The sequence below is a fragment of the Lucilia sericata genome, unplaced genomic scaffold (assembly GCF_015586225.1).
Source record: "Lucilia sericata isolate MDLA Ls3-8-SP2 unplaced genomic scaffold, ASM1558622v1 Contig000307F_arrow, whole genome shotgun sequence".
Taxonomy (NCBI): domain Eukaryota; kingdom Metazoa; phylum Arthropoda; class Insecta; order Diptera; family Calliphoridae; genus Lucilia; species Lucilia sericata.
Window position 1 is genome coordinate 156,132 of NW_023994331.1, and position 20,749 is coordinate 176,880.

Here is a 20,749-nt window from a genome sequence, read left to right on the forward strand (position 1 = left end):
TATGTATGAATTGAATTAAATTTAATGACTATATGGGAATATTTATATTAAACTTTGGACTTGTGTATTTACTGTTTGTTTTTAACTATAGTTTATGGAGTGTACATAGTACATAAAATAGGCATAATTCATAAATTCATTACTTACTACAAAATTAGGTCTTTGGACATGTTAATAATCAAATAATCATCACTCATATAAAATGACGTATTTGTGCAATTAACCTCAAAGTTCGAGAAATATGAATAATTAGATTTTATGTTTTATCATCTGACTTCAAGTACATTGTACGTAGAGTGTGAAATACAAAATAAGAAAAAAAAATAATAAATAAACACCTGTAATAGCAAAAAATCTAATTTTGAAAATTTTTTTAGGACAACAACGAATTTTGAACCCCTTACAAACGTATAATCTGACATTAAAGAAATTTAAATATTTTTCGACCCGCGAAACCCGGCCGAACCTTCAATGACTATTTCAGCATCTATAGTCTTATCTAGTTCTAGTCGATAGTCTATAGGTCTAGTTTATAGTTCTGTATTAAATCTAGTATAGTCTATCTATAGTCTAGTCTAGTTTATGTATAGTCTATAAGTCTAGTCTATCAGTCTAAGTCTATAGTTTCTAGTCTGAGTCTAGTCTAATTGTCATAGTCTATAGCCTGTCTATAGTCTAGTCTATAGTCTAAGTCTATAGTTAGTCTTAGTGTCTATCGTCCTAGTCTATAGTCTAGTCTATTAGTCTAGTCTATAGTCTAGTCTATAGTCTAGTCTATAGTCTTAGTCTATGTCTAGCTCTATAGTCTAGTCTATAGTCTAGTCTATAGTCTAGTCTATAGTTATAGTCTATAGTCTAGTCTATAGTCTAGTCTATGTCTAGTCTATAGTCTAGTCTATAGTCTAGTCTATAGTCTAGTCTATTAGTCTAGTCTATAGGTCTAGTCTAGTCTATAGTCTAGTCTATAGTCTAGTCTATAGTCTAGTCTATAGTCTAGTCTATAGTCTAGTCTATAGTCTAGTCTATAGTCTAGTCTATAGTCTAGTCTATAGTCTAGTCTATAGTCTAGTCTATAGTCTAGTCTATAGTCTAGTCTATAGTCTAGTCTATAGTCTAGTCTATAGTCTAGTCTATAGTCTAGTCTATAGTCTAGTCTATAGTCTAGTCTATAGTCTAGTCTATAGTCTAGTCTATAGTCTAGTCTATAGTCTAGTCTATAGTCTAGTCTATAGTCTAGTCTATAGTCTAGTCTATAGTCTAGTCTATAGTCTAGTCTATAGTCTAGTCTATAGTCTAGTCTATAGTCTAGTCTATAGTCTAGTCTATAGTCTAGTCTATAGTCTAGTCTATAGTCTAGTCTAGTCTATAGTCTAGTCTAGTCTATAGTCTAGTCTATACTCTAGTCTAGTCTATAGTTAGTCTAGTCTAGTCTAGTCTATAGTCTAGTCTATAGTCTAGTCTATAGTCTAGTCTATAGTCTAGTCTATAGTCTAGTCTATAGTCTATTGTCTAGTCTGTAGTCTAGTCTATAGTCCAGTCTATAGTCTAGTCTATAGTCTAGTCTAGTCTATAGTCTAGTCTATAGTCTAGTCTATAGTCTAGTCTATAGTCTAGTCTATAGTCTAGTCTATAGTCTAATCTATAATCTAATCTATAGTCTAGTCTATAGTCTAGTCTATGGTCTAGTCTATGGTCTAGTCTATGGTCTAGTCTATAGTCTAGTCTATAGTGTAGTCTATAGTCTAGTCTATAGTCTAGCCTATAGTCTAACTTATGGTCTAGCCTATAGTCTAGTCTATAGCCTAGTCAATGGTCTAGTCTATAGTTTAGTCTGTAGTCTAAAGTCTAGTCTATAGTCTAGTCTATAGTCTAGCTTATAGTCTAGCCTACAGTCTAGTCTATAGTATATTTCTCATGTCTGCCCTAGGACCAATATAAACACCTCTCTCTTCTAGGAAAATTCTCCAATAATGGATTTCTCTTCAGAATAAATCACAATATTTCCGTTTCAGGCATTTCCGTTTTACTAACGGATTAACTAAACGTGAATTCTAAAAAAATGGAAATCACAAGCAAATTTTAAAACACGTTTTGTTTATTTTTATATTGTTAGTATTTATTGTTATTGTTTTCATATACTTCATGGTTTATTTATTAAAACACTGTTAATTAAATTAACTTTATTTTACTAATAATAATTACAACAATAACAAAACAATGGCAAAATTGTTATAAAATAAAAACAATAAAGCTAGACACACTTGAAACTTTGTACGAAAACTACGTTTATAATATTGAGGTAGTCTAGCAGAGTTGGTCACACGACCGTGATTAACATGACTGGAAGGAAACAAAAAAATAATGCACAACAAATCTTACGTCATTTTAACAATTAGCAGTAGATGTTGTTGTTTTTAGTTTCTTGGGTATACTAGGTATAGTTTGTACCCATTTTAAGTTTTTAGTCTGAAATTGTAGATAAAAGACAAGAACAACAATAACAGCATTATTATTATTATTGCTCATGGTTTAGACATTTTGTCTGTCTAAGGGGTTTCTTTTAAACTTTAGTACCTCTAACAATAACCATTAACCATTCATAGATAAAAATACATACTATACAGGTATTTAGAGTTAACAAACTGTTTAGACATACATATGCAAAAAAGTATATCGTTAAATGTTTAAAGTTACAATTTTGCACAACTGGAGGCGTTTAACAAACATTTTGCATAAATGATTTTTTTTAAATATAAAAACTTTAGACATCATGTTTAGTAGATAACATGACTTTTTAGTTGTTATAAGTTTGTTGCTAAGTTAAAACTGTTTTAAATAATGTTGTTTTGGGACCAACAAATATTTACATTTTTACAAGGTTTTTAGATAGTAACTTGATCTGAAGATCATAATTCATCATGATTTGATGAAATAATTTGGACATGCTGTTGCTTTTTTCAAATTATTGAGCCTCTGTCTTTGATGAACATAAAAACAATATTTTTCTTAATTAGGAAATCGTTTTCGTGTTTTAGTCTATTATTACCTAGGTAGACTCTCCCCTCGATCGTGATTAGATCGATAGGTATTTTCACTTCCGATCCCAACATTGACGACATTCTGTCGAACTGATTTGGGTTCCAGAACACTAAATTTAATTGCTAACGTATATTCAATTTACGGATCAAAAGGGTTTCACAAAAGAATATTTATATCCTCCTAGCGAAAGAAAAATCGGATTTCAAGGTGTTCACTACCACTAATTGTACAATATCGATGATATATCTTTCCACAAGTCTCTTTTAAGAAGTTAACAGACATAGGAATACGTCTCCAAAAAAATTGCAAACATTTTTAGAAAATTGTAGGGTAATTCTCTCTGGGACCAACTGAATAATAAGTCCGACTAAATATATTTTACCGAACTACATAGATAATTGGTTTAAAGATCATTCTGTCTGACAAATATTCTAAATATATATTTTCAAAACTTTCCGATTAATATAATTAAACGTTTGTGATTTGAGAAGGAATTAAATTAAGTTCCATATCAAAACATAAAATGTTTTAGAAGACCCGTGTATGAAAGCTAAGAGAAGTCGTGTACCGATATTGTCCATTTTTAATATAAAAAACTTATCAATGTATAAAGAGAGACGGACATAAGTACACAGTTAGATTGTCAAAGAATCTAATAAGAACCCAGAATATGTGTACTTTAACGGGTCTACGACTAATATTTCGAAATGTCGAAATGGCCCCTACTTTCTGAAAGTTTAATGGTTAAAATCAAAGGTTTTCTGAACCGAATCAAATATGTGGAATTTAGATTTCTATTCAGTTGGTAGGAGTTGGTCGCATGTGAAGTGTGAATGTGATTTCTCTTCCATTTTCAAAGTCATGGGACTAGTTCTTCCAATTCTAAGACATCGTACAATTTTGCAAATATTTAAAAAATAAATTATAGAAAAATTAATAGACCCCCAAAAGTATTTCAATAGCAACAACATCCACACCTAGAAAATGCATTGTCTAAACTTGTTGTGAATGATAAATACACTGACAATAACCTTGGCAACCCTTGACAATCTTATTTTACTTGTTTTACAAAAATACACACACACGCAGAACTACACTGAAAATAATCTATGCTTAATTTTATGAAAAAAAATATCGTAAATACTTTTTTTCGTAATATTTTCGAAAAATTCGTGTATAAAACGAAATATACAATTTCTTATATATTACGAAATAATTTCGTGGTGCGAAACAACGAAGCATTCGTACAATGTACAACATTTTTCGCATAGATTATTTTCAGTGTAAGAAAATAAAAGAAAAACAATCTTAATGTCATCACAGATACACAACTCATATGTAAATTCTTTTTGTCATTAAACTCATGCGAAGAAAATAAGAATCATTGTCGTGAAGACATGAATTCGCATCTCATTGCGTATTTAAAAAGATTTTGTCTAGTGAAAAATATAGTCAATGAAAAAAAGCGAAAAAAACGCTAATGTCAAAAGGATGTGGGCGTGTAAGTTACAATCAACCAAGCAGCAGCAGCAACAACCGCTTTAAAACGTTTAGTTTTTTACACTTTTTTTAAAAAATGGAAACAAAATAAGTGATATTTTTACATAAACATGTTCAAGGTGCAAAACGCAAAATTGTGTTTTTTACTTTATGCCTTACTTCATACGTGTTTGAGTATAAATATAAATTTATAAAAAAGTGAAAAAAATTTAAATGTTTTTGTTGCTTGGTTGCTGCAAATGTGTTTATAAAAATTAATGTTTTTCTAAAGAATTTTGCCGTTTTTTCTGGTTACTACATTGGGGGGTCATTAAAGTTCCTGTTTTATGCTGTTTACTTATGGTAATTACACATTTAGCAGCAGTTTTTATTCCTGTTAAAGGCTTGTAGGCATGCTGAAATTAACATATGTGTTGTAGTAACTGAGACTAACTGCACTAGCTTCACACTGGGGACATTTATGTCTTAGTTTCAAGTTTTGAGTTTTTTTTTGTTCGTTTCTTTATTAAATTTAGGTTGTTACTTTTTAATTAACATAAAAACAGGGAAAAGTGTGTGAATTTTTATGTTTTTGCATAAATCTTGCTATAATGCAGCATTAAGGAGCGGTTCAGTGGCCATTGATTAAGTAAACTGGGTTTAAAACAAAGTTTATCAAAAGGCGAAATCGTTAAAAATGAGAACTTAATGGGTCTCAAATTTAACTTACATCGAAAAATATCACTGTAACCACCAGGATATAGTTATGTATTAAGTACTTTATATATATACAATATGTATATAATAATCCAGTTAATAACATAGATACATGGGAAGTGGGAGTGTCCTTGCACCTTGTAGTTACAACGTCGTTTTTAAGCGTTTAGTTATATGGTAGGTGGGAGTGTCCTTGGACCCTTTTTATACCCTAGGAGGTTTTATTGGGTTTGTGCTGATATTTGTAACGCACAATAATATTGGTCCTATATCCACCTTAAAGTATACCAATCGGCTTAGAATAATTTTCTGATTCGATTTAGCTATGTCCGTCCGTCTATCCGTCCGCACATCAAACTACAGGTCGCATTTTTTAAGATAATTCAATGAAATTTGGTACATGATCTTCTACTGTCTCAGTGACGAAGCCTATTGGTTATGATCGGTCCATTATTTCACCTATCCCCCATACAACTGAACCCCTGAAAAGGGTAATTCAATGAAATTTTGCACATGATATTCTATTGTACTAGAGACGATTCCTATTTAAAATGAGTAACATCGGTCCAATATTTGACCTAGCCCCCCCTAAAACTGATCCCTCCGAATAGGGCTTTTAAGTTCATAATTATTTTCAATATTTTCGTATTTTGGCAAAAAGCTGCAAAACAAAGTTCTATACTAGCCTTCATGACCGTGATGAATTTTTTGACGATAGGGCCTTATTTGACCCTAGGCCCTATACAAAGAACCTTTCGAAATATGGCTTAAATGTACAAAATTTAATTCAACAAAAAATGGCTAAAGTATATCTGAGGCAAGGTACAGTTCAACTTAAAGGCTTTATTATGAACACTAAATCACATTTTATTTTTATAACTGGTTTAGGGTATTATATGGTCGGTCTCGCCCGACTATAACTTCTTACTTGTTTATATATTAAGTTTAAATGCATTTTGATGAAACATTTAGATACAAAGACGTTTTAAAGCTTTATATTGTATGGGAGTTAGGCCTGTCCTTATACCGATTTTTTATAAATTTAAAATTTATCTTAATTACTTAGACTATCAGACACTTACATAACATTATTTTATTTTATCAAACTTATAGCATAATTTTGAATACATTCTGATGAAAAATATAGATACAAAAACGTTTTAACGCTTTAAATTAAATGGGAAGTGGGCGTGTCCTTGTACCGATTTTTTTGAAATTAGAGTTTTGAATGAATTCTGGTGAAAAATATGGATGCAAAGACGTTTTATGTTATATGGGAGTGGGTCGTGTCCTTGCAAAAATATACTATTTTGTCGAGTCGCACTGTGATCGTGTTGCAGCCGAATAGAATTCATTATCGGATTTGTCTCATTGGCTGAAATCTCTAATCCCGAGAAAGAGTACACTTTAAATGAGAATGTAAATACATTTTTAGTTTGTGAGCAAATACGTTTAGTGTTCGTGCCCTGGGTCTTCGAAGGTAAAACTTCATTATGATTAATTTCTCACTTTCAAAGCTGAAATAACTGACCCTGATATTTTAAAATCTTTTCTTCAACTATAAATTTATTAAATCATATTTCTTAAAACTCTTGTTTTAAAATCTTTAAATTATGCAAATTCCTTGTAAAAACAAATTGTTTTGGAATCTGTAAATATCTCCATATATATTCATATCAAATTAAGAAGTTAATATTTAAACAAAGTCTGAAAAAAAACTCATTAACACCTTGTATAAAATGGCTTTATTTCTTATTTATTTTTCTTTAAAATACTTGCGGCAAAAGGTGAAAAAAATGATGATACACATTCACAGACAAGTGACAACAAACATGTAAATCAGTGATCGACATCTATAGCTAGCAGGGGTCTAGATCGATCAACTATTTTTAGACGTACACAACACGAAGACATAAAAATCAACAAACGAACATTAAAATCTATAGCATAGCTAAAGAAAAACATGGGGAAGTAATTCTAAAGAAAACCGGTCACTTTAATATAATTTTGTGGGAGTGGGATAATTGACATCTTTTAGGTATTCTGTGCTCGGACATTGATATAATCTAAACGATGTTATTTCGGTTTAATTTCCCAACAAATTCACGGGGACGAATTACTTTAAAAGTGATCGAGTTAAATTTATCGTAATATTACAAGAAAACTAATCTAGTATATTTTAGCATAATTTCAATATCGAAATGAGTTTTCGATACAAGAGCTGGTTCGATCTCTTATGCAATAATTCGATAACAGGTTTTTAATTTTTAAGAATCTCGTTTCTTTTTAGTTTTTGAAAAAGTATATACTATTCCTCTTCGAGCCCCTCACTGTTAATCTAAACAACCCACAACAATTCGGGGAAATCATTTAACACAGTGTTTCTACCGAAACAACAACAAAAAACAGCAAATCAAATACATTCACAAAAGACCTAAAAAACATATAAAATTTAGGTTATCTGAAGTGAAATGGAATGACAATAAAAATAAAATGAATAATAAAACATGTTTTATGAACGCACAACATGACACCATGCATCTAAATGCAATACGATTTTTTTTAAAGGCGTAAATTCATTAAAAAATCAACAAATAATTAAAGTATCTATTTATCTTTTTTTTGTTAATGTTTTCGGAAAAAAAACATTCATTACTGGTTTGTTTTACTAGTTGGTTGTTGAACTACCACCAATTGCATTCTTCGTTCCATCTAACCAAACCAATCCATTCGTAACTAATAGCAGTAAATGAGGTTTTTGATTTAAGATAACGAAAATGCATTTATACCATTCATTTGTTATTAATAAATTAAAAATCGAAAAAAAGTTTCAAATAATAACAAATAAATGTACATAAGTTGAGATAGTAAAAAAAAAGTTTGATTGGGGTTATATTCCCCAAATCAACCAACAACAAAAAAATGTCACAATTTCTCTTAATTATTGTAACTGCTGTGTACAAAACTCTCATACAAGTTTGAAATGTTAATAGAAATACTATTTCGCAATCTTTATAACAAAAAAAAATGATAATGCATTTAACAAAAATTGGAAAGTTTATTACTTATAAATAAACATAAAAAGTGTTTATAATAGCTAGAGAAACACTTAAAAATCACTAGTTTTTTGTTTATTGAAAAATCTGATATACAATTTAAAAGATTTCTTATCAAATTAGTAGGCTTTGGCTTGGTTTTATTTTTTTCTTTCTATATAGACTAGACTATAGACTAGACTGTAGAATAGACTGTAGACTAGACTGTAGAATAGACTATAGACTAGACTATAGACTAGACTATAGACTAGACTATAGACTAGACTATAGACTAGACTATGGACTAGACTATAGACTAGACTATAGACTAGACTATAGACTAGACTATAGACTAGGCTATAGACTAGACTATAGACTAGACTATAGACTAGACTATAGACTAGACTATAGACTAGACTATAGACTAGACTATAGACTAGACTATAGACTAGACTATAGACTAGACTATAGACTAGACTATAGACTAGACTATAGACTAGACTATAGACTAGACTATAGACTAGACTATAGACTAGACTATAGACTAGACTATAGACTAGACTATAGACTAGACTATAGACTAGACTATAGACTAGACTATAGACTAGACTATAGACTAGACTATAGACTAGACTATAGACTAGACTATAGACTAGACTATAGACTATAGTCTAGTCTAGTGATCTAGTGATCATGATATAACAATAAATTGCTTATTTCTTAAGCCCTTACAAAATAAATCGCTTAGGTGTTCCAAGCATTTGGTCACAAATGACAAAATACATAAACATGTCATAACATCAAACAAACCATTATTTATTTATTAATAAAAACCACTTAGGGGTTTAATTCTCAAAAACCATAGAATGTTTATTTGTTTTCTTAAACAATTTTTTAAGTTGCCGCTTTATTTTTCTTAAAAGGTTCCACATAAATGACCTTGTTTAGTCGAAAAAAATTCAAATAAATCATAATCACAAGAAAAACAAATATGTACAATAATAAAAAGGTTTGATATTTGATGGATACTCTGTTTTCTAAGAAATCGTGTTTTACCATAAGCTTAACAAATCGTTATAGAAACTAATGTTGACAAAAGTTCACCGAAACATTACCATCTAGAATTTCGTTTGATTTAAAATGTTAGAACGTTAGTCAGTCCCCAAAGAATCAGTTAAACGGTTAGTTCTATGTCAGTTCTCTTTCCTCTAATATAGTGAGAGTTATTTTTTACTGGAATTTCTTAGTATAAACGTAAAATGTTGAAAATAAAACTTCAGTGCATAAATAACTTTGATATGAAAAAATAAATAAAACATAAATCAAATAAAATCGATTTGATCGTGCATTAAAAAGCTCTTCTCATAGACTATAGTATTAAACAGACAAAACAATTTTTAAATTCAAGTTCAAAGTCAAAGTCTTTTTAAATTATATAATAACAAAAGATTATTGTCAATACAAAAGACAAATAGGAATACGAGACAAAACTTTAGAACCACAACGAATTTTAAATACTCTTCATATAAGTAAGACATAAGACATAAGTTGCAGGTTTCAAGATTAATTTTTATGGACTTAAGTACTAAATTTTATTTTTAACTTTTCTATCTATAGTTTACTGACTAGTTAGTCTGTGAAGTAGACAAGTATATGGTCTAGTCTGCTGACTAATCTATGTCTAGTCTATTGACTACTCTCTGGACTACCATATTTACTGGTCTATTGACTAGGCGATGAACTAGTGTATTGACCACTTTATATAAATGTAGATTGATAGCGACTTGTCGATTGACAATTCTGTGGACTAGTGTATTAACTAATCTAAGTATGTCTAGTCTATTGAATACTCTATGGACTAATATATTGACTGGCCTATTGACTAGTCTATGCAATAGTGTATTGACCTCTTTATAGAAAAGTCGATTGACTTTTCTAGGGACTAGTCGATTCTCTTTTCTATGGACTCGTTTATGGGCTTGTCTGTTGACTAATCTATGTGTAGTCTATTGACTAATCTATATTGTATTGACTACACTATGGACTAATACATTGACTAGTCGATTGACTATTCTATGTACTAGTCGATTGACTATTCTATAGACTAATCAATTTACTATTCTATGAACTAGGTTATGGACCAGTCTATGGAATAGTTATGTACTAATCTATGAACTAATCCATGAATCAGTATATTGACTAGTCGATTGACTGTTCTATTGGCTATCGATTAATCTGACTAATATACGTATGTATAGTCTATTGACTACTCTATGGACTAATATATTGACTGGCCTATTGACTAGTCTATGCAATAGTGTATTGACCATTTTATAGAAAAGTCGATTGACTTTTCTAGGGACTAGTCGATTCTTTATTCTATGGACTCGTTTATGGGCTTGTCTGTTGACTAATCTATGTGTAGTATATTGATTAATCTATATTCTATTGACTACACTATGGACTAATATATTTACTAGTCGATTGACTATTCTATGTACTAGTCGATTGACTATTCTATAAACTAGGTTAAGGACCAGTCTATGGAATAGTTATGCACTAATCTATGAACTAATCCATGATTCAGTATATTGACTAGTCGATTGACTGTTCCATTGGCTATCGATTAGTCTGACTAATATATGTATGTATAGTCTATTGACTACTCGATTGACTATTCTAGGGACTAGTCGATTCTCTATTCTATGGACTCGTTTATAGTCTTGTCTGTTGACTAATCTATGTGTAGTCTATTGAATAATCTATGTCTAGTCTGTTGAATACCCTATGGGCTAATACATTGACTAGTCGATTGACTATTCTATGGACTAGGTTATGGATCAGTCTATGGGCAAGTTTATACACTAATCTATGGACTAATCCATGAACCTGTTTATGGACTAGTCAATTAACTGTTCTATTGTCTATCGATTAGTCTGACTAAAAATAGTCTATTGACTACTCTATGGACTATTGACTGGTATTCTGACTAGTCTATGCACTTCGATTGACTTTTCTAGAGACTAATCGATTGACTATTCTATGGACTAGTTTAAGGGCTGTTCTATTGTCTATCTAAGTGAACGACTAGTTTATTCACAAGTCTATAAATTAGTATATAGTCTAGTCTATGGTTTAGTCCATAAATTACTTAGTCTATGAGTAATTTTCGTAATAGCCGATGTTCTAGAATACGTACTAATATCAAAGCTAGACTATTGACTAGTTTATGGACAAATCTATAGAGTAATCTAGTAGCTAATGTATGGACTACTTATGAAAGTTTGTAATATAAAAAAGGACTTAATACATACTTATATCGAAAAGTGTACTAAAATTATCCATACCTGGTAAACGATCTATAATTGACTTAAAAATACACGTATTGCAATGGAATACGAGAGAATCAACTATTATAAGAATCAAAATATCTTTGATAATTTTTTTGACCTCGGCCTAATATAAACCTTTCTACAGAGGTCTTAATAGTCAACAAATCGTTCAAAAATCATGGTATTAAAATAAGATTTGATGAAATGTTTTTAAAAAAAATCACTTTCTTATTATCTTTGATCCATTATTGATCCAAGACCCCATTATTACCTAATTCCGAAAATGTAACTGATTATAATATTGTATTAAAATGTGATAATACAATTGAGACAAATTTATAAATTATGGTATGAAATTTTTAAGGGATCGTATCATAAGACCTAAGTCCATATATATCTCTAAATTTCGGAATTATTTTAAATCTATAGGTAATTAATTAAGAAAACTTCCACAAACTGCAACAAAATTCTCACTCGACTTAAAGTAGAGTGTTGCCAACTTCTCACAAAGGAGTAAAATCAGCAACCTAAAACGTATATAGCACATAACTCTCATATAAATCATGGATAAAGTACCTAAGGTAGAATATAACTAAAGTTGCGTACATAAAGCCAACAACAAGAACCTACAATTTCAACAAAGATGAGCAAAGATTTAAGGCAATTTAACACCAGGTATTGGTAAAATAAAACCCAACAGTTAGTAAAGAAAAAATATGGGAGTGTAGCATTATAAGATAATGCTAAAAAGAGACTGATCACCAAGCTAATGATGGTGATCATGATAATGATCAGGGTCTATGCCAAGTTTATTATTAAAGTAATAATTATGTAGTTAGTATGGAACAAATAAGATAAATGATATTTTATGCTAAAAAAATAACAAATGTTGGTAATTTTATACTTAAACCATTTGTTGGTAAAATAATATTTTTGTTTAATATTAAATAACTATAAAATTTATAGCACAAATACAGCTACTTCAAATTGCTATTTATATGATTTCTAGTAACAATAAAGATCATTGTTTGGTTTTCAGCAGTAATTATTAGAAACAAATACTCTAAATATTTATTAACGTTTATTGAACTTTTGTTTGAAAAAAAGTTTTGCGGTTTTTGATTTGTAATATGAAATCAAAGACTTAAAAGATCATTTGATATGTGAACATCTGCTGATATTTAATTTACTGTTATTTTGTACAAGAAATACCGTAATTATTTATATTTTCTATTTAATTTAGTAATTCGCATGTAATTAATATGTTTGGGATTCTTTGAATTGGAAAATTATTTTAATTGTGGTTTCAATCATTTCTTTTATGTTAAATTAATGATATTTTTGAATGAATGACTGTATTTTGTTTAAAGTAGAATGACATCAGTTTAAAAAATACTTGAAAATTTCAAGTGTTAATTTGTCATTATTTTAATTGTAGGCCTTTGTTGAATTAATTAATTTATTTTGATTTATAATGCTTTGTTAAATCTTTTAATTGATTCACTTTTCAATTATTTAAAAATCCTAGAAAAATCCTTTAAAAAAAGCTTAATGCATAAACTTGATAAGTAACATAAACAATATATTGATAAATGTAGGAAAATATAAAATTTCAAAAAAAACTTTATATTTAAAAAGTAGAGTAGATTTTTTTGGAATTTGTTCAACTTATCACATTTTTGCTAAAAACCAGGATAAATATTCTTCATTAATACCATTCGTTTTCACTCACTTTATGTTTTCATTCCAAAAAATTTGTATTCTCAGCACAATTTATGTGATTAATTAAAACAAACCATAAATTTCACTTAAATAAATATTGAGGATCACTCTTTATTTAGGTCACAGTTTGGACATTTGCAAACAGAAAGAATGCCAAGTTTTGCCACGTAAGGAAACAACTGTTGCAAGTTTTTTCAGCGCAATAAAAAAGTGACCTCATTTATTAAACCAAAAAAAAAACTGCAATTAAAGTCTGACATAAATTTTCTGCTTAAAATTAAAATAATTTTGAAGTTTCTTTATGATTTTTTTCAGCTAAATTAAACAAATTTCAATAAAACCCTTGGAAATTAAAGAAAAATAAATAAAAACAATTAATGGAAGTTTTAGTTCAAAAATCCAATTTATCAATGTCAATAAACTTTTTAAATGACAATTTTTAAAATTTTATTATATAAAAAACTACCGACTTGTCTGTTGTAGTTTTTTAAACTTTTAAAAAAATAAAGTAATTAAAATATTTTTTTGCAAAAATATCTAGAAATAACATAACAACAACAAGTAACTATAATTAAATTTTTATTAAGTTAAACAAAACTGTAAAATGTTAATTATTTCATCATCTTTTTTCTAAGTATTTTAGTCACGTGATTTAAGAAATAGTGTTGAAAACACAATTGTTAAGTTAATTAAAAAGATTTTTTTCTAAATAAGTGTTTCAACATATTTCTTTTAATTCTATAATTAAAAAACATTTATAAATACTTAACAATAATTCTATAATTTTATTAATAGGGAATGTAATTAAATGTTATTGTTATACCCTACATCATTATAGTGGAGAGGGTATTTTTGTGTTTGTGCTGTTAAAACTTATAAGCCTAGTCTAGTCTACAGCTTAGTCTATAGTCTAGTCTACAGCTTAGTCTATAGTCTAGTTTATAGTCTAGTCTATAGTCTAGTCTATAGTCTGGTCTATAGTCTAGTCTATAGTCTAGTCTATAGTCTAGTCTATAGTCTAGTCTATAGTCTAGTCTATAGTCTAGTCTATAGTCTAGTCTATAGTCTGGTATATAGTCTAGTCTATAGTCTAGTCTATAGTCTAGTCTATAGTCTAGTCTATAGTCTAGTCTATAGTCTAGTCTATAGTCTAGTCTATAGTCTAGTCTATAGTCTAGTCTATAGTCTAGTCTATAGTCTAGTCTATAGTCTAGTCTATAGTCTAGTCTATAGTCTAGTCTATAGTCTAGTCTATAGTCTAGTCTATAGTCTAGTCTATAGTCTAGTCTATAGTCTAGTCTATAGTCTAGTCTATAGTCTAGTCTATAGTCTAGTCTATAGTCTAGTCTATAGTCTAGTCTATAGTCTAGTCTATAGTCTAGTCTATAGTCTAGTCTATAGTCTAGTCTATAGTCTAGTCTATAGTCTAGTCTATAGTCTAGTCTATAGTCTAGTCTATAGTCTAGTCTATAGTCTAGTCTATAGTCTAGTCTATAGTCTAGTCTATAGTCTAGTCTATAGTCTAGTCTATAGTCTAGTCTATAGTCTAGTCTATAGTCTAGTCTATAGTCTAGTCTATAGTCTAGTCTATAGTCTAGTCTATAGTCTAGTCTATAGTCTAGTCTATAGTCTAGTCTATAGTCTAGTCTATAGTCTAGTCTATAGTCTAGTCTATAGTCTAGTCTATAGTCTAGTCTATAGTCTAGTCTATAGTCTAGTCTATAGTCTAGTCTATAGTCTAGTCTATAGTCTAGTCTATAGTCTAGTCTATAGTCTAGTCTATAGTCTAGTCTATAGTCTAGTCTATAGTCTAGTCTAGTTAGTCTATAGTCTAGTTATAGTCTAGTCTATAGTCTAGTCTATAGTCTAGTCTATAGTCTAGTCTATAGTCTAGTCTATAGTCTAGTCTATAGTCTAGTCTATAGTCTAGTCTATAGTCTAGTCTATAGTCTAGTCTATAGTCTAGTCTATAGTCTAGTCTATAGTCTAGTCTATAGTCTAGTCTATAGTCTAGTCTATAGTCTAGTCTATAGTCTAGTCTATAGTCTAGTCTATAGTCTAGTCTATAGTCTAGTCTATAGTCTAGTCTATAGTCTAGTCTATAGTCTAGTCTATAGTCTAGTCTATAGTCTAGTCTATAGTCTAGTCTATAGTCTAGTCTATAGTCTAGTCTATAGTCTAGTCTATAGTCTAGTCTATAGTCTAGTCTATAGTCTAGTCTATAGTCTAGTCTATAGTCTAGTCTATAGTCTAGTCTATAGTCTAGTCTATAGTCTAGTCTATAGTCTAGTCTATAGTCTAGTCTATAGTCTAGTCTATAGTCTAGTCTATAGTCTAGTCTATAGTCTAGTCTATAGTCTAGTCTATAGTCTAGTCTATAGTCTAGTCTATAGTCTAGTCTATAGTCTAGTCTATAGTCTAGTCTATAGTCTAGTCTATAGTCTAGTCTATAGTCTAGTCTATAGTCTAGTCTATAGTCTAGTCTATAGTCTAGTCTATAGTCTAGTCTATAGTCTAGTCTATAGTCTAGTCTATAGTCTAGTCTATAGTCTAGTCTATAGTCTAGTCTATAGTCTAGTCTATAGTCTAGTCTATAGTCTAGTCTATAGTCTAGTCTATAGTCTAGTCTATAGTCTAGTCTATAGTCTAGTCTATAGTCTAGTCTATAGTCTAGTCTTTGTCTAGCTATAGTCTAGGTCTATAGCTAGTCTATAGTCTAGTATATAGTCTAGTCTATAGTCTAGTCTAAGTCCTAGTCATATCAGTTCTATATTCTGCTATAGTCTAGTCTATAGTCTAGTCTATAGTCTAGTCTATAGTCTAGTCTATAGTCTAGTCTATAGTCTAGTCTATAGTCTAGTCTATAGTCTAGTCTATAGTCTCTCTATGGTCTAGTCTATAGTCGCAGTCTATAGTCTAGTCCTATAGTCTAGTCTATATTCTAGTATATGGGTCTAGTCTATAGTCCAGTCTATAGTCTAGTCCTATAGTCTAGTCTAGAGTCTAGTCATATAGTCCTAGTCTATAGTCCGAGTCTATAGTCCTAGTCTATAGTCTAGTCTATAGTCTAGTTCCTATAGTCTAGTCTTAGTCGGTCTATAGTCTGGCTATAGTCCCTAATCTATAGCTAGTCTATAGTCTAGTATCATTGTCATGTCTATAGTCAAGTCTATAGACTAGTCTATAGTCTAGTCTATAGTCTAGTCTATAGTCTAGTCTATAGTTTAGTCTTTGTTCTTTGAAGAACTTGCCTTGATCAGTCAGTCTATTGAAAGCAAAATAGGGTCCTAACGAAAGGAGCACAAGCAAGCTTTATGAGAACCAAAATATCTCTACAAAGTTCCATGTGGACCCTACTCACATATTAGCCCTCTTGCTAAAGAACTTATTAGGAGCCCTATTCCAAAAATCACCTGGTTCATATTACTAAATGTAAAATATACGTAAATCGGTAATAAAGGTGATAAATTCCAAAATTCGCGCCAACTTCCGAAACTCATTTCAATTTCATAAAACATATTATGATGGTGGGTATATGTCTCTTTTTCATAGGCAGATATAATTCTATTGTCCAAAATCAAATTATTTTCTTGGAATTCCTTAAATAAAGTACAAAATGCTTGGTTCAAGTATAGATCGATTAACTATTATAATCCTAATTTAATCCTTTTCGGGTCAAAGTGGTATTTCGATGCAATTATTTTGAGAATTTTTGTTTTGATTTAAGGTATAGTTGTGACAAAAATAAGATTGATTTAAGAACGTAAAAGATTGCTTTAATCACAAAATGGGTTTGATTCGGGATTTTTTTCTGTGTAGCATTTTTGAAGCACTTGCAAGCTAAATTAAATCACCAAAGACCACACATATTGTAGCTTTGCAATGGAATTTTATAGCTAAATTGCAATTTGTTAGATAAATAAATAAAAACAAAGTAATTTTACGCTAAATTACTTATTTTTGCCACACAAACGGAAACACAACTAAAAACATCAGCAATGTCAATCAAAAATAAACAAAAAATAAAACTATTTTAAACAAAAAGTAATTTAACCACAATATAAACAAATACTCAAACTATAGAAACCAGACCTGGGATAAATGCATTAAATGTGTTAATGCATTAACAATTTTTTCTACATTAAAAAAAATTAATGTTAATGCAAGTTTATTGCATTAACATTAACATGGGTACATTTAATGCATTAAATTTGCATTAACATTAAATATTTTTAAATTTAATGCATTAATTTTACATTAACATTAAATATTTGTGAAATTAATGCATTAATTTTGCATTAACATTAAATATTTTTGAATTTAATGCATTAATTTTCCATTAACATTAAATAATAAATAATAAATTTAATGCATTAATTTTCCATTAACATTAATGTATAAAATAATTTATAAAAATAAGAATACAGCGCTAAAGACCTCGGTCTAACAAAATTCAAGTAAAATTGAATGTGCTAAAGTCCTTTCTAATAAGTCCTATACTCGATAATACATATTAGAAGAATAGTATCACTTCCCAGATATTCCATTTTTAGTTTATTTTGTTAAAGTTCTTTCTAATAAGTCCTATACTCGATAATACATATTAGAAGAATAATATCACTTCCCAGATATTCCTTTTTTAGTTTATTTTGTCTGTGGAATCTTATATAAATATCATATTTAAAACACACAAGTTTGAATGGAATATAGGAGTTATTAGAAAGGACTTTAACCTATTTAATTTTAGTTGTTTAGTTAGATCGAGGTCTTTTGATCTGTATTTTTATTTATGTTTATCAATTTTTATATACATATATTAATGTTAATGGAATATTAATGCATTAATTTTATTGCTTATTTAATGTTAATGTAAAATTAATGCACTAAATTCAGATATATTTAATGTTAATGCAAAATTAATGCATTAATTTGAAAAATATTTAATGTTAATGTAAAATTAATGCATTAAATTCAATAATATTTAATGTTAATGGAAATTTAATGCATTAAATTTTAAAAATTTAATGTTAATGCAATATTTTTTACATTAAATTAATTTTTTTTTAATTTAATGTTAATGCAAAATTAATGGAAATCGCCCAGGTCTGATAGAAACTCACTAATTGAAAATTGATCTTTTACGAAAAATGACTCAAACAACAACAACAATAGTGTAAGGAATTAACAACAGATCATCTAGCTATTAAATGCATTAACGCGTGTCGCGTTCACATGATTTTTAAATTGAATTTCATGTTCTAAAACGTCACGGCTCATTAACGATTTTATACGCGATTTTTTTAGATGTTGGTGTTTTAAATTGTAAAAAATGCATTTAATTTAGTAATAGCAACAACAAAAACTTTTAATTCTCTTCAGTTGTAATGCTGTTGGCGCCTTTGCAAACAAAACATATTTCAAATGAACGCCAAAGAAAATACTCTTTAGAAAAAATGCGTTTTTTTTTCAAAGTAAATTTCAGTGCGAGGGTTTAGAGAAATAAATAGATACATTTTTTGCAAATACAAAAAAAAAATGTATAAAAGTAAACTATTGTGTGGTGGCTAAATTTAGCACAAGTTCATTGAACTAATAATGAAATGAATCGAAATTGAAATTAAAGTGAATTTAGTAGAAAAATATTATTTTTTTATTTGCCATAAATTTTTAATTCAGCTGAAGTGGGAATATTTTTTCTTTGGAAAATGTTGTTAGAAAGATATTTTAGTTTCCAAGGCAGTATTTTACAGGATGTTCATACATGAAATACGAAATTTCTAAATAAATTATAAACTCTTGGGAGATAATATTAACAGTCGCTAAATTAAAACACCACTTTCTAAAGAAGTTTTCTTTAACTACAATAGGAATGCATGATGTAATTTTTTTAAAAACTATTAAATTTAATTTTTTTTGTCTAATTTTTAAAAAGTGACACATTTTTGTAACTCTTAAGTAAAACAATAGACTTTGTTGTATTCGAACAAGAACTGTGTTGTAAGCATTTATTTTCAAATAAACAAAGTTTTAAATTTAATTATTAGTTTATTTAAAGCTGTTTTGTTTATTTGTTTATGACAATTTCAAATAGCAATTTCAAGCCAGACATTGATAAAATAAAAAATATAATTGATTTTAAGTGCCTACAAAGCGTTTACAAATAATATTAGATTTCAAATATCGAAAATAGGCAATAGAGAGAAAAAATCGCTTGAAATGTTTATTAAGGCATATCACAGTTTACGAAAGTGATAAAAAAAAATTAAAGGTTTGCTGATATCAATGACATAGTTTATAGTCTACTTTATAGTCTAGTCAATAGTCTACTCTACAGTCTAGTCCATAGTCTAGTGTGTAATATAGTCTTGTGTATAACCTAGGTTATAGTCTAGTCTTAGTCTAGCCTATAGTCTAGTCTATAGTTTAGTCTATAGTCTAGTCTATAGTGTAGTCTATAGTCTAGTCTATAGTCTAGTCTATAGTCTAGTCTATAGTCTAGTCTATAGTCTAGTCTATAGTCTAGTCTATAGTCTAGTCTATAGTCTAGTCTATAGTCTAGTCTATAGTCTAGTCTATAGTCTAGTCTATAGTCTAGTCTATAGTCTAGTCTATAGTCTAGTCTATAGTCTAGTCTATAGTCTAGTCTATAGTCTAGTCTATAGTCTAGTCTATAGTCTAGTCTATAGTCTAGTCTATAGTCTAGTCTATAGTCTAGTCTATAGTCTAGTCTATAGTCTAGTCTATATAGTCTAGTCTATAGTCTAGTCTATAGTCTAGTCTATAGTCTAGTCTATAGTCTAGTCTATAGTCTAGTCTATAGTCTAGTCTATAGTCTAGTCTATAGTCTAGTCTATAGTCTAGTCTATAGTCTAGTCTATAGTCTAGTCTATAGTCTAGTCTATAGTCTAGTCTATAGTCTAGTCTATAGTCTATAGTCTAGTCTAGTCTAGTCTATAGTCTAGTCTATTGTCTAGTCTATAGTCTAGTCTATAGTCTAGTCTATAGTCTAGTCTATAATCTAGTCCATAGTATAGTCTATAGTCTTGTCTATAATCTAGTCCATAGTATAGTCTATAGTCTTGTCTATAGTCTAGTCTATAGTCCAGCCTATATCTACCTATTGTCTAGTCTATATTCTTGCTTATAACTGTCTGGTGTAATGTCCATTCTATAGTCTAGTGTATAGTGTATTCTATAGTCTAGTCTATGTATATTGTAATCTATAGTGTGGTCTATAGTCTTGTCAATCGTATAGTCTATAATCCAACCAATAGTCTATTCCATTGTCTAGTCTACAGTCTGGCTTATAGCCTAGTCTATAGTCTAGCCCATAGTCTGATCTAAATTCTAGCCTTCTGTCTAGTCTATACTCTAGCTAATAAACCACATTGTAGTCTAGCCTGCAGTCTAGTCTATGGTCTAGTT

The 20,749-nt window shown here is 29.3% G+C and overlaps 1 protein-coding gene across 7 annotated transcripts in view; it reads left to right on the forward strand.

Annotated features, from left to right (window-relative positions):
• LOC119603436 (aminopeptidase N) overlaps positions 1-20,749 on the forward strand; it is a 133,440-nt gene that overhangs the window by 86,428 nt on the left and 26,263 nt on the right. The gene's annotated exons all lie outside the window — the stretch shown is intronic.